Source organism: Pezoporus flaviventris, unplaced genomic scaffold, assembly GCF_033815535.1.
Source record: "Pezoporus flaviventris isolate CSIRO_AGI_PZ_B2104156 unplaced genomic scaffold, CSIRO_AGI_Pfla_v1 ptg000082l, whole genome shotgun sequence".
Lineage (NCBI taxonomy): Eukaryota > Metazoa > Chordata > Aves > Psittaciformes > Psittacidae > Pezoporus > Pezoporus flaviventris.
Genome location: NW_026892630.1, coordinates 113,140 through 127,818, shown reverse-complemented (window position 1 = coordinate 127,818; position 14,679 = coordinate 113,140). Strand labels below are relative to the sequence as shown.

Here is a 14,679-nt window from a genome sequence, read left to right as displayed (position 1 = left end):
TCTCCCGTCCTCCCTGCCCTTGCAATGCCAGGAATACCACCAGTGCCTGGTCAGGTGTTTGGTACTAGATAAGCTGCTTTCACAAGGAAAAACACCTTTTCTCTTGCTTATCTATGGAATACTTACTCTCTGCTTTAGCTGCTCTCACAAGCCATCGGCCAACATGTGTTTGCTCTTCCCAGGCAGAGCACAAATGCAACCCTTTGCTGCCCTTTCTTTCTCCCCTTTGGAGACATTCGCCCTCCTTCAGATGCCACTTTCATCCTCCTCCTCATCCTGGCTGAGGAAGGCCAAAATGTGCCAGGTGCAGAGGGGACACACAAGGGAGTCCTTATGAGCTGATGAAGGGACACGAGCATCCAAATAGTGTCTCATTTCAAAGCAGAAGAGGAATCCATGGCCGTGTCCTGTGATTATACAGGGCTCTAGAGACCTCTCGTGGACAAACACATTTGTTTCCTCTATGTGACATGTTTGCCTTAAGGATAAGTTGCATTTATTCCTCAAGCCTTAACCCAGTGTGGAATTATTAGCTGTCTATGATGCACAAAGTCTGATTCTGGTCTCATGGTGATGATGAAACAACTCACTTTTTGAACCATTTTTATCTACTTTCTCAATTGCCTTGTTCTGCAATTTATTCTTATGTTAGGATCTTTGGAGTTTGAAGTGGTAGATGGCAGTGGAAATCATTCGTATCTATGTAGCTGCCTTACTGCTCTTCACCAAAATGCGCTTTGATTTTCCTAATAATTTAACTTTCAGCACAAAAAAGGTGCTACAGGAGGAAGGATTAAAAAAAAATACTAAATTTTATTCATATATATTTATTGTTCACCATAAATTATTTGTAATGTAGTATTCTTTCTTATCCTAAAACCCTACCGAGATCCATCAGTTTTGTTCACATGTTCCTCTTCATTTTTAATGCCAATTTTTCCTCTGTTACCAAGCAGAAAATTTCCTTCAACCAGAGAGAAATCTGGGGGCTCCTAAGCATTTCTTAGGCTGGCAGGAGGTGTTCAGTGGTTGAAAACCACCAGTCTTAAACAAGGAATAAATCAGAGACTGGATTTCTATTTATTGATGAAAAAAGCTCAACAGTTTTCCCTGCAAAATGTTAACCTGGTTAGGTCCAAGCCCCAGGAGGTGCCTCCTATGAGAGGAGTGTTATACTAAAATCCACATGTCTATACCCATCTGCCAGTGCAGGGATAAATTGCTCTTTCTCCAGAGATTATTTGACTTTTTCCATGATCCGCCTCATTTTCCAGTTCCATCCTTTCCTCACTTAGGTGAATTATTGTTGACCCTTGATGTTTTCAGTTAAGGAAAAGCATGAGGAAGAATGGCTGTTTTCTTCACTACCCTGGCTTTGCATGAAAGTGCCATAAAATTTAAAAAAAAAAATTATTAAAAAAAAAGCTTTATACTGACAAAAAGTTTTATACCGAGGAGGTGTAATTAGAGTGCACTCGGTTCTCAGTGTTTATCTCCAGCCTCTGTGAGCAGCCCACTGTGTGGAAGTCAAAGGCAAGGTAATTTTTCTTTTTAATACTGCAGTAACTCTAAGCTATTTTAAGAGAAAATCTGCTGAGAATTTTGGACAGAAAGCTACATTTCAAAAATAAATTAAAATCTTGGCAGGAAGAGCTTGATTTCACAGGAAAATTTCGATGTACTAGAAAGCTAAAAACCACACGAGCGGGACATATTTCAGCTGAACACGCTTTGATTTTTGCAGGGGAAAAACACAGATTGGGCACTTCCTTTTGAATTCTTTTCTGCTATTTTTCTGCAGGGGAAAGGAAAGGACCTGGCAATATTTTTTTCATCGTCCTTTGTGGCTTTGGTTGGAGGTGTGAAGCTTTAATGGGAATTGGGAAGCAAGGGATAAAGCTGTTGAGGTTCAAAGCTGGCTCTCCATTTCCCAAGCTGTGCTAGGAATGCTTTATTTACTGTGCTTTAAGCAGATTTTATGTGGATTTTTAAGTGGATTTGAGAGTAAATTTTTCTCTTCAGCAGTTTCTCTCTTCAGCTCCCACACCTGTGTAATTTTTAGCATCAGTTTTTGATTTATTCTTGTCCTTGTACTGACTCCAAACAAGAACATTCTCACAGTAAAATTATGAGTATTTTCTAGACTGGAGCAATGTGGTAATGGGGATTTTAATTATTTTTTTCTGGGTTTTTTTTTTTTTGACCCTTTATTGCAGTCCTGGCTATCAGCTGTATCCAGGCCAAACACAGATCTGGAATCGCAGATTCTTGCCCCATTTTTCTCTCTATCTTTGCCTAAAGCTTTCTTGTTTCAGTCTGACAAACCACCAAGAACTTTGAGTCTGAATATTATTTTTTTGGGGTACATCTTATCAGCCAATTAGGGTTTTAATTTAAATGTACAAGTGCCTATCTCTCCGTTCGCAGTTATTCTGCCTGATATAAAACAATTGTTTGGTTACAGACCTCATGAATCAATGTTATCATGACTTGTGAAGTATCTTATTTGCTTTGCGATATGAATGTTTAGCGTATTTTTGAATTCTATTTTCTTGGTCCTTACTTTTATGGGCCATGAAAACCAGAGTGATCTCAGCAGGCTATTTTCCTGTTGTTAAGCCCTGAACCCTAATCTGAAGGAAACAAACCCAGCTCCTCTTATTTTCAAACAGATAAGATTTGCGAGGTTATTAATCACAGGTTCAAATGGCTACATTGGGAATTGAAAATGATATACAGTTTTATATAAAACTTGTCAACATTTATTACAGAGACGGACCATCCGTCCAGTGGGAGCCTTAGAAAGTCATTATGTGTCTGGTGTATGATAAAGAGCCATTTAACTGCATAAACAGCCATGACATCATGCTGAACTTACATGTTCTTTCATCTGCCCCTAAATGATACCGTTTCTTTTTGGCTATTGCCCTGAACTTTGATTTTGGATGGGGGAGTTCTTTCTCCTCCCATGTATCATTTAATCTATTTTTCCTTTTTAAAAATAGAGCAAATCACTGTTGTTGGTTTTATTTTTCTTGAAGATCTGAGAGAGCTTTCTGGCTGGATTCAGAGGATTAGCTCTTGGGCAGGTGTAAATCAACATTATCCCACAGAAGTTGTCTTCCATCAGACAAGGTTTTAGCTCATGGTGTTTAATCTTGGTGAGTTTGTATGCTGGAAAATATGAAGTTATGTCCTCCCCCACATAAACAGATCCTGGTGGGTGCTGAACATATTGGAAGAAGATAAGTTTCAGATCGCTTCATTTCCTTTCTCAGCCTTACTCCTCAGACATTAAACCTTTCTCATGGGTGACTGATACAGTAGGGCTACCCAATCCACTGTCTATACCAACAGTTAATAATGAGATATGCCAACAACAAATAATAAGATAACTTAAAAAGGAGATTAATTCCTTTTTGCTGTAGTGCCCAGTAGCCTTTCGCTGGAAAGGCTTTCAACATGCAGTGTAACATCACCATTACTATGACCACATTGGTTAAAGCTCTCATAAACATCCCACCCAAATCTCCCAGTGACCATTTGGTGCTGAAATAAACTGCCAACATTGTTTGAAGAGGATGGAGTGTATGCATATGTCCATATACATTTTTAGAGGTACTTTGCAGAAGCTCATGATGGGAATGGATCCTTTGCAGGGATGCCACGGTGCAGTCACAACCACTATGGGACACTCCGGGCTCCATTTACTGCCAAGGACTGTGCTGGAGTAGCTGGTGATAAGATCACAGTATGCAATAAACCTCTCAAGTCCCTTCCAAGGGATAAAAAAAAGGGAAGTGAAGTGTTTTAAGTGCAGCCAGATTGCTGTCCTCGGCTGGGGAGAAAAAAGAAAAAGCAATGAAACTGGTATTTGGAGAAGTGGTCTCTGAACTGTGTAAAATTGTGTTTGGCATTGAGAAATTGAGTTACGTGGGGACTAATAAATGTAGCTTTTTGCAACTGGTGGTGCTGCAGCCTTGAACTGGCATCCGTGGGGTTGCGGATACCAAAGGGCAAAGATGTGTCAGAAGTGAAATGGAGAAACTGAGATAAGAACCATGCAGAATGACAAAGATTTCCTCTTTCCCTTTCTGTGATTCCTCACTCCAAGAGGACAAAGTGCAGGAATGCTGCTAGAAAATTGATGGATTTTCCCTCTTGCACACAAAAAGAGTGTTGTTAGAGCAGAGAGAAAGAGTGATGTGTCTTACACCAAAGGTGTCAGTGGTTCCTTTGCAAAATCACAAAAGGAAAGTAATAACAGAATTAATAATAGGGCCCTAATAGACTTGTGTCTCTTCTCAGCGGAAGCTTCTACAGAAATCTTTCACAGCAAACGAGAGTCTTCGATTTTCACTTTTTTTTCTGGAAAAAGTAGTATTTTACATTGCTCCCTAAATAATGGGCAGCTAGTCCTTCTTCCCTGCACACACGCTGCAGTGACAGAAGGCTCTTATATGTTTGACTATTATCTGGTAGAAAATATCTGCAGTCTTTAAAAACCTTAAAATAGCAGAAAAATCAACGTAAGGAGAGGGAAGATCTTGTTAAAAATGGGACTTCTACGAGATTTTCCAAGAGATGGATCATGGAATCATAGAAGGGTTTGGGTTGGAAAGGACCTTAAGATCATCCAGTTCCAAATGCCCTGCCATGGACAGGGACACCTCACCCTAGACCATGTCTCCCATGGCTCTGTCCAACCTGACCCTGAACACTGCCAGGGATGGAGCATTCACCACTTCTTTGGGCAACCCATTCCAGTGCCTCATCACCCTCACAGTAAAGAACTTTTTCTTTGTATCGAACCTGAAATTCACCTCTTTAAGTATGAACCCATCACCGCTTGTCCTGTCTCTACAGTCCCTGATGAAGAGTCCTTCCCCAACATCCTTGTAGCCCCCTTCAGATATTGGAAGGCTGCTATGAGTCCTCTAAGATCACAGTCACAGAAGTCCTTGGGATGTGACCAGGGTTTAGTCAGCCATGACTGTGTCCAAGATGTGCACCCCACACCTCAGAGGAGTTTCAAAGTCTGCCCTGAGCTTCCTATAGCCATAACATAGTGACCTCAAAGGGCAAAGCACTAGTACAAAACACTGACAGTAGAGTAGCTCTTCCCTGCATCATGGATATTCAGTGCAGATAACCCTCCTTACAGCCATCAGCTGAGGTTTTCCTGTTGCCATTGCTGTTTAAGTATTATACTTGCTGTTGGAAGAAGATATTTTCATGAGCTGGCTGCTCATGAAGTCCATGGTGGTCATAAGCAGCTGAAATGGCTGCATCTGAGTGTAATATTTCTTGGAAATAAGAATGATTTGCGTCTATAAATGGATTCTATCAAAATCCAGACACTCAGTTTAAAGGGAAAAACATGTATGTGGGAATAGACATATTATTGAGGCTTTCTGTTTGTGTTTGTAGGTATTTTTCTCTGAAATGCACATATAATTCTGAATTCAAAGATTTTTTTAATACAAAAGACAACTTGGTTATTGACTAAAACTGATGCTGTAAAATGTTCCACTCTTTGGTAGAAAGAGGTTCACTGTTTATGCAATTCTAAATTCTTCCTTTTAAAATAAAATTTACAGCCTCCTGAAATGGTTTGCACAGACCTCCCAGGCTTTGATTTCTCACTGAGTTTTTGAAATACATATCAACCCCAGGACTGGTAACAGACTGGAATAATTATACTCAATGGTAGGTGTTAATGCCTTTGACATTGCCTTCCAGTTGTCTTCATGCTTGTGAGAAATTTATGTACCAAATGCCTGGCATTTTACTGCCAAACTGTATTCTTTCCAGTGCTTTTAGTGATTAACGTCCATGCCATGAATCTACTAGTTCATTTTTCATAGCAATTCTTCAAGTCAGATTTATTTCAAAGAAGAAAACAAGGCGTGGGCTACAAATTGCTCAAATTGTAGTGAGGTTTCAGAGGAAGGTTAATGCCTCACGTATTCACTGTGCATTGATTGCACAACAGAAGCAAAGCTGGGGGGGTTATCTGGGGTGCGCTGTAACTCCAGACAATGTGCCGAAAGGAAGCCTCCGCATCTGCTGAGACATGGATTTGGGAGGACATCTAACAACAACAGTCTTTGTCTTTGGAAGATGCTGTTGTTGGTTTTCCCAGGGTTAAATATCAGCGCTCCCGCTGCAAAACCATAGTGGAGATGAGAAAATTCAGTGTTTCCATGGAGTAAACTCAGCTATGGTGGCACTTGGTCCATCTCCTGGGTGGAACTCACAGTCAGCACATCTGGAACCTCACCTCTTCTTGCTTGATTGCATGAAATCAGTTCCTTCTCTCCGGAACTCCTAGCTCCTCTATCTCCATTTCAGGCTTTACAGCATGATAATGCACTATCTCAGTGCTTAAAACCAAAACAGACCAAGAAGAGGCTTAAGTGCCTGTGCCAGCACACAATGGTTTAAATGTAAACGTGTTTCTGTGTGGTGTTCACTTGGGGGGAGGATGACTTTGAAGGAGGGTTGATCATGTGGGTGACACCTTCAACATAGACAAGTCACTTCACCTGGAGAAGTCAGATCTTGATGAGGTTTTGCATTAGATCCCGATTCCAGAAGATCTGAAAAAGCTGCTTTTTAGTCCATGGAAACCAGCGCTGAGGTGTGGCAGCATCTGATTATGTCAATTTTCTTATCAGGTTCTGACATGTTAAACATTTCTGATGGTACTGGGGAGACTATGAGGGTATTTAAACACCTAAACAGTTACACTTAGTCTTCAACCAACACACTGGTCTGTCAATACTGATGCTCCAGGCAAAAGTGTTGAGTGAAAACTACGTGACAAGTAGTAAAATGAGGCATGGAGGAGGAGTAACATCTCCACACCTTCTGTACTTATCAGAAGGGATTTGTTGAGCATATGTCCCAGAAAGCAGCATCTGCAGCCCACGTTTATGGCTCTGGTGTGTTTGCGGACGTGCTCTCCAGAAGCCTGCTTGGCTTCAGGATAGCTGCATGCAGCATACACAAACTAGCTGCTGGGCTGGAAAATAAATACAGCACCCTGGAGCATTTGTCACCTTCCACAAGTGTTTCACCAACTACCTTACTCCTCGGTGACACCTCATTTTGACTGTCAGTTTAAAGAAACCTGATGCCTCGATGGGCACGTTAGGCTCTCCAGGGGTACACTGGTTCTCTTTCCTCTTCTTCTTTCCTGTATAGGGACTTTTCTAGTCACCCCAGGATTTGATTATTTCAGTGTCTACTGTCCACGTACCATAGGTAACCCAAACAATCTTTATGTACATCATTTCCAGAACTTTAGAGTAATTTTGAAGTAAAAAAAAAACATAACAGGTATTTCAAAGCTCTTGCTTTTAAAGTTATCAGAAGTGAGGAAAGGGGAGGTTGGTGGGAAGCTGTTTTCCTCTTGGTCCAGGAAACTTTGAAGAGCTTTGCTGAAACAGTAGAGTCCTTAAACAATGTTTTCAGCTACACTCCATCAAATAGCATGGCTAAGCAGGGAAACAGCCAGACCTCTGAACTACTTTTGTGGCTCCTCATCACTCACTTCTGTGCAGGACCCCTTCATAACAATGATCTCAAATAGTAAGGCAGGAGGCATACTTAATACATGAGCAGCGTTTCCTGCCAGACCTCAGCTAATCTCAAAGAAACTGTAAATGATCCTGCATCCAGGCAGAGCCATGGGTTGCACTGCAGTCATTTTATTTTCACTAATACCTTAGCTGGGTGTAAATGCTGAGGAGGTCCTTTGGCTTAGACCTCTGAGGAGGATGTGATACAGATGAAACCTCCCTATGGGTTGAAAGAGACCCTGTAAACCAAAAGCAATGGGGTTTAAGTTAAAAAATGAGAACTATTCTCGGACTCATTTATCTCCCCCTGCAGTGAAATAGCTGCTGGGGTTTGGTTACTTTGAAGTCTGAATTAAGAGAGGAGGAGGGAGGTTGATATCTGGGGAAAGACGTTGATCCAAACGGTGGTCTCTCCTGGGTTAAGAACAAAAGAGCAATGGGTGAGGTGGTAAGAAGCAGCTTCTTAGGACACAGGACCCTCATGGTGGTAACAAAGATATGTCTCCAGACCTCCCATCTTACTGTGCAGGAAGATAGTTTAGAAAAGCACAGCATCCCAGTGCCCGCCTTCCACCTCCTCCGCCAACTTTACACCAAAATATCTATAAGCCTGCCTGGATGAAGAAGATGCCAAATTTTTACCAAATTCTCCAGCTTTTAGCTGGGTTTACAATCCTCATCTTGAGGTTGGAGGATGCAAAGTCACTTTTTGGCATGTGGGAGCTGCAGGGTGGCCACAGACAAGTTGATGACAGACTCGGCTGGGTGTTTCGGGTCCAGTTGTTGGCCAGGGGTGGGAGACTGCATCCCTCTGTTTAATAGAAGATAATCAGCTCCTGTGGGACACAGACTAGCAGGGCTGAGCCGAGAGCAGCAGTCGGCACCACTGTGGCATATTTCCTCTTGCAGATTAAAAGCCCTTTCTATAACCTCAGCAACACCCGCGGCCAAAAGCATTGTTTTAGAGAGTGCTGTAGATGCTGCCCATTAAAGAGCAATTAGCCTGTGTTGGATGCATAGCCTGCTCCCTCTCCCAGATGGCTAGTTATTAAGATATTTATGGTTAATATGGATTTCCCCTGCCATAAATCACCAGCCTTTATACCTGCAGGGAAGTCATGGCAATCAGTGACCCCGCTCAGTCGGCCTGGGCAATGAGTGCTGTCTTGTAAAGCAAAGATTGTAACAACTTATCGTCATCGTAAAAACAACAGGAGAGGGAAAAATCCCAGTGCTGGTATCTGATAACATGCTGTAATCAAGCACTTGCATATCCTCTTTGAGGAGGCTGGTAAACGGAAAGTTACACAGATTCATTTGTCACTTGGGGAACTTCTGGACAAGGAGCCAAAGCCTGTTGCAATTAGATGGGTGGGAGGATGGAGGAACAGTAATGGGGATGCCAGAAGGCATGGGGTGCACCTCACCCAGCACAGGGAGATGCAGGAAGCAAGTTTTAAGTAATTCTGCTGGGGACTGGAACACCAGCCTCAGGGACATGCTACAGAAGGTGCTGCAGGCTATAAATTATTCCCAAATCAAGGTTGTCTTGACATGTGTACATGTTTTTCATGCAGTTTATATGCTTTGAAAACTTGGGTTATATGTATGTCTCAAAACAAACCCTCTTCAGCCGTATTAGGTATGCCCATAGCACACTGTTTAGCTCTTGTGTTTGGCAGTTGGGTGTAGACTGTCTATAAGCAATGGGAAAGTACGAGGATTATTTCTACCTTTGGGGCTGATCTCATCTGCACCTTGTGATTTTGCTGTTATCAGAAACTAATATTCATATCAACACTGACCAGTTCTAACCGCAGATCTCCAAAACAAGGAAATCATATTCTCTTTCCCCTCTCTTTTAATCTATCTGGGAAACGTTAACTTGGTGAAGTAGCTCTAGAGAACATGGCTTAGTGGATAGCAGGGGATGACACATCCTCTCTGCAGATGTACAGCTCTCAAGCAGGCTTCCCCCCTTTATAAGACACCAACGGTCCTGCTCATGTTACTGCTGCAAGCTGCATCACTGTGTCTCTGGTCCTTCCTTTCAGGTGTTCCCTCTTGTCTTAAATAACATGACAAGGGATTTCATGTGCAAATCCCTTTAAACCATGACAGCCTCATACAACATGCTTTTTGGGCACTGCTGAGGACAGATAACCATCCTTGCATTCCTCATTACACCTTTCTGTGTTTTTCAGAGGGAAATCCAGACCTGTACAACTGCTTTGCCTTTTCATTAGGGGCTCTAGATTGACGCCAGTAGATTTAATCCTTTGCAACAGGCCTGCTAGTGCTAGTATATTTTCTTCCAGTATCAGTTTACAACTGCTTTAGTAACATCTGAGGAACATGCAGACTTAATACAGCAATGAAGGGATAGAAAAATCATCCTTCAAGGTCTTACTGAGTACACAGAAGTTCTTAAAACGTTAGTGTCAGTAGATGGCACTATTTTATACTTTATGAAGACACAGTGCAGGTAGGGACAGGGCGATAAAGCACAGGAGAGACAAGCACGGATTTCCTCTTTCTCACTCAGTGTAAAAAGGCACCACCGAGATGGGTGCAGAAGAGGTGAGGGGTTTGCTCTGCTTTCCCTTAGCAAACCTTCTGCAAAGGTTAAGGCTTAAGGATGATCTCTGTGATTTATGGTTCTCGGGATGATAAACACCCACTACCATGTGAAGGCAGAGATGCATTTGTGTGCTTATCAAAGATCTCTAGCTAACCCTGACGGAGAAACACTTAAATCACTGCAAATGCCTATGGATGGTCTTATTTGCTCCCTAAAACTTGGTACAAGTGGGCTAAAAAGGGTGGCTTTTTTATTCCTCTGTGGCCCAGAGTTGCTTATGTAGTGATTGAGAGCAGCCTTTTTTCTTTCCAGCTGGGAAGGATTTAAAGGTCTCTCATGTAGAATGGCTCTGGGTGTTTTATACCTTGGCGTAAATTATTCCATGATTAATACTGTGTTGTAACCTCGCTTGAGCTAAATAGAGGAAGGGGGAAAGGTGCAAACTGGGGCAAAATGTGACTTTTTCTGGTATCACAGAACCATAGACTCATAGAATAATTGGCATTCATTATAAAGCAGAGGTAATAACAGTCTGTGTCCCCAGCCTAATTCCTTTACCAGCTGCCGTAATGCCAGCACAATCCTGTCCTGGGTAGGGCATTGCCAGGACAGTCACCAGGTGACTCCAGTTGGAGGCTGGGGCATGAGGGCTGAGTTTGGCCACTATCCATCTGTGTGTCTGTCCACAGGAACTGCTGCCACCGCGGTGGTGCTGGATGCAGCCAAGCGATGCCGTGGGTGTGCAGCTGAAGCCACCCGAGGGACCGAGTCTGCTGTTTGTTGCCATTCCTTCAGAGTTGGCTGGGTTTTATTTTGGGGGCTTTAAAGGTCAGAGAGTTCAAAGTTCAAAAATGCTCTCCAGGGTTAACATATATTGTGCCTTTAAGTAGAAAGAGAGAAAAAAGGGATCTGTCCTTCACTGCTAAATCCTTTTCATTAGGAATTCCTGTCATCCTCTGACAGCGACCTTTTTATTCCCTTTTGTAATTGTGGGTTTTTATTATTATTTTTAATTTTATTTTTATTTTTCCTTTCACCAGAGCCTTTTTTGTTTTGATTCTTGCCATTTATTACTTTCTTTTTCACTTGGCATCTTGGAGAGCTGCTGTCATTTCACTGGTGTGCTACTCTGTCTCTTCATACATATATTGTCTCTTTTTCTGTACTAAAAGCAAACAAAATAAAGCCTGTAGAGCACTAAAACCTCCTGGTCTGTGCTAATACTGGTCAGCAGAAAGACTAAACCATGCCCATTTACACCCAAGTCATTTCCCCCTCTCTGCCCTCCCGCCCGCTCCCTTTCCGTTGCTGATGCAATGGTAGATTTGTAAAAAATCCTGACTACTATACTGTTTTTATCTTGAGGAACATCTAAATCACTTAGAAGTCTGTTGGCTGAACTCAATAAATAAATAGCAGAAAGCTCACTAGTAGCAGTGAGTTATGGCTTTTCTGTCACTGCTGCGCGGGGTTGTATACAGCAGCTGCACTAACAGCAACCCCTCTATTAGCATATGTTTCTTTTAATCCAGTTCAGAAGAATTAAAGCAGTGTTCCCTGCATTGGGGAGCGTGGTGTTTTATAAACTATCCAGATTAAGGTCTGCTCAGGCAGCGGTTTGCTGCCAGTGAGTAGCCACAAGGGTTTGTCAGTGGTCCCCTCTCGCTGCACACAGAGATGCTCAGACCTAATCATGCATGCAGCTCCACTTGCATTTGATGGAGAATATCATATGTATTGGGAATATCTCCAAGGAGTTGGCAGAGCCCAAAGTGGACCAGAAAGTAGGCAGTGTCCTCCCCTGTCGTGGAAGCAAACACAGCTTCATGAGGAAAGTAGAGTCATGCCTGATGCTCCGAATTTCTTTCCATGTCCCTGTATGTGTGTGTGTACAGCCAGTCAGTACAGATGTCTCTAAGTCTGTAGCATAAAGACATCTTACACCTTTATAAATATATATTTATTTCCACTGTGACTGTATACACAATCAGTTCAGATGAAAATAAGTAGGATCTCTATCCTGGCACATCCACTACGTGTATTACCTAAATCATGTCTTTGCGAGTCATTCTGTACATGATGATATATGACAGAGATCTAGTGTAACATATGTTCGTATCATATATTGTGTTAAAATTACATGACATCTGTGATTTAAGGAAGCAAATAACTCACTATTTGCTTGTCTTCTCTATACTGGTTTACTGGTTAAAAAAACCCTAGGTTTTAATTATCTACATTTTAAACAAGTTTTCTGTGCCACTGAACAGTAATGGCTTCATTTGTTTAAATATTCTGGTTTTTTGTCATGGAAAAAGCATAATAAGATATAAAATAGTCTTTTTTTTTTTCCCTTTTTTTTTTTTAATTCCAAGATAATAACATGTCTTGGTCCTGTTATCAACTTTTGACAAAGCTTAGAGTTTTAGGTTCATTTACAGGGTAGTTTTATTACAACCTCATAAAAGACTTTACAATATTTCATTATCTTTTCAACCAAAAGCATTGAGAGAAAATGCTTTAAATAAAAATGCCCATAATTTTCCTGTTCCCTTGTCACTGCCTGAAAACCTTATCAGAGTTCCTCGTTACTTTAATGGTATAGGATTAAGGGTAATGAAGAAACATTTAGGGTTCTGCAAATCACTTTGATTTCATTGTATAATGTAACAGCACTGCTTTTTGATTTACTACTCTGTTGTTTGAAATAACCTATGGCATTTATCAGCCTTGGAGGAAATTCTGTTTCTTTGAACAATTAACTATTCAGACTAAAGTTGTGTAACTCTTATTCTTTTTATTTTCAGAGGATTCCTGGATGAGGAATAACGGACACTCCACTGGATCCTACCTTGATGTTTAGTGGAGTAGAGATGAGTATTTTTATTGCAAGTTTTATTGAAAACTCTTTGATTCTTTAGATATTTTTTCCTTCTGAGGGTTGAAGAAAAGGTCATTGACCATTATTAAATTGGGTTTGCTTCTATATTTTTTTGGTAATTTTCATTTTCTCGTTTTGATTCTCATTTTTCATTTGGCTTTCAGTTCAGATCTGTTTTCCTCACTGCCTGCACAGATTTCTCAGTTTTCTCGCTGAGGGGGATGTTTCTCAAGTTAAAAGAAATGTTTTGAAATAAAACACATTCAAACAGAACAATAACATTTGCGACTATTACAATATTCATAAAATTTAAAAAATCCAAAGAACTCCAGAATCACCCATATACAAAAACTTTTAAACAATGTCACAGTTTTCAAGGCAATGAATTCTGATCTCTCAGCTTTTCCTATTCATTACCTACTGAAGTCCTTTCTCCATCGAGTTTACTGACTTCTGCAGGAAGGTGCTCTGCCTTGAGCTGAATGTGGTGGTATAAAACCAAAATGAGGTGGCTCCTTGGCTTATATTCCTGTCAGTTCAGCCCATGGCACACAGTTTCAGAGCTGTGCCTGATCCTGCACTCTCTACAAAGCAATTTCTTCCACTTGGGATTCAAACTCCTCTGTGGTCTGAGCTGATGCTGCTGCATGACCTGGGTATTAGGAATGCTGAAGCCACCCTGAGTTCACGGGCAGTTCAGTGCGTGCGGCAGCACGCAGGGCTTTAGACAAATTGCTGGCATTGTGTCTAAAATGCTTCAGAGTTCCCCAGTACAGTAAAACCCTTCAAGCAATTTAATAATTGAGGATTAAAATAATTTATCTGTGGTTTTGTTTTTTGCTAGAGTGAGATGAATGTGTAGCTAGACCAGTTCTTTAATTCCCTTTGATGAATTTTTCCCATGGTATGCACTAACCAGGTAAATTTCACTGTCAGTTTGGAAAGCCTTTAAAGTCAGCACAGACTCACTTGAAGTTCAGATGGTCAGGAATTGCCCATGACATAACTGTGGTTGCAGAAAATGAATAATATGGGATATTCCCCACCCTTAAAGGGTTGATCAATGCAACATCTCTGGAGCTGGAGATAGCCAAGCGCAGTAGGTGGGGAAAGAATGTCAAGAGATTCAGGGATGCCTCTGGAGCCTGAAAAGTGGTGAATATTGTTAATAAGGCAGGTGTGTCCTAACAGACACAGGAAATCTTTTATGGAGAAGAAGGTGCTGGACATGACCCTTTGCAGTCCATTTGCTTAAGGCACAGGCACACATTGTAATTCATCCGCTTCCAATCTATGTGGGGAAGGCATCCATTATGCAATTGTGCTTTTAGACCTGTAAACTACAGGATAGATACATCATGAAACAACTTGAATTGTCAGTGTGATTAAAACACAACTGATAATATTACTTTGATAGTCTGTCACTTGGCAAAGATACCATGGGAAACAGCCATCCAAAGTCCTTGAAGCAACTATCTGCAAGAAGCGTTGTAGGCACCTCATGATATGTCCAGTGAAAAATAAGAAATATAGAACATAATCTTATACCCAGCAAGAACACGGTCAAAAACATATAAACAATGTAAGAGCTTAGAACCTATGCCAACTCTAGCTTTGTAAGACTTGGAAAA

At 41.3% G+C, this 14,679-nt stretch overlaps 1 long non-coding RNA gene across 1 annotated transcript; it reads left to right on the top strand.

Moving 5' to 3' along the window:
- The first annotated feature begins 1,506 nt into the window (after positions 1 to 1,506).
- On the top strand, positions 1,507 to 13,091 carry LOC133280388 (uncharacterized). Its single transcript, XR_009747150.1, has 3 exons — positions 1,507 to 1,538; positions 10,857 to 10,995; positions 12,975 to 13,091. It is a non-coding gene; the product is annotated as an uncharacterized LOC133280388 (long non-coding RNA).
- Positions 13,092 to 14,679: the final 1,588 nt, after the last annotated feature.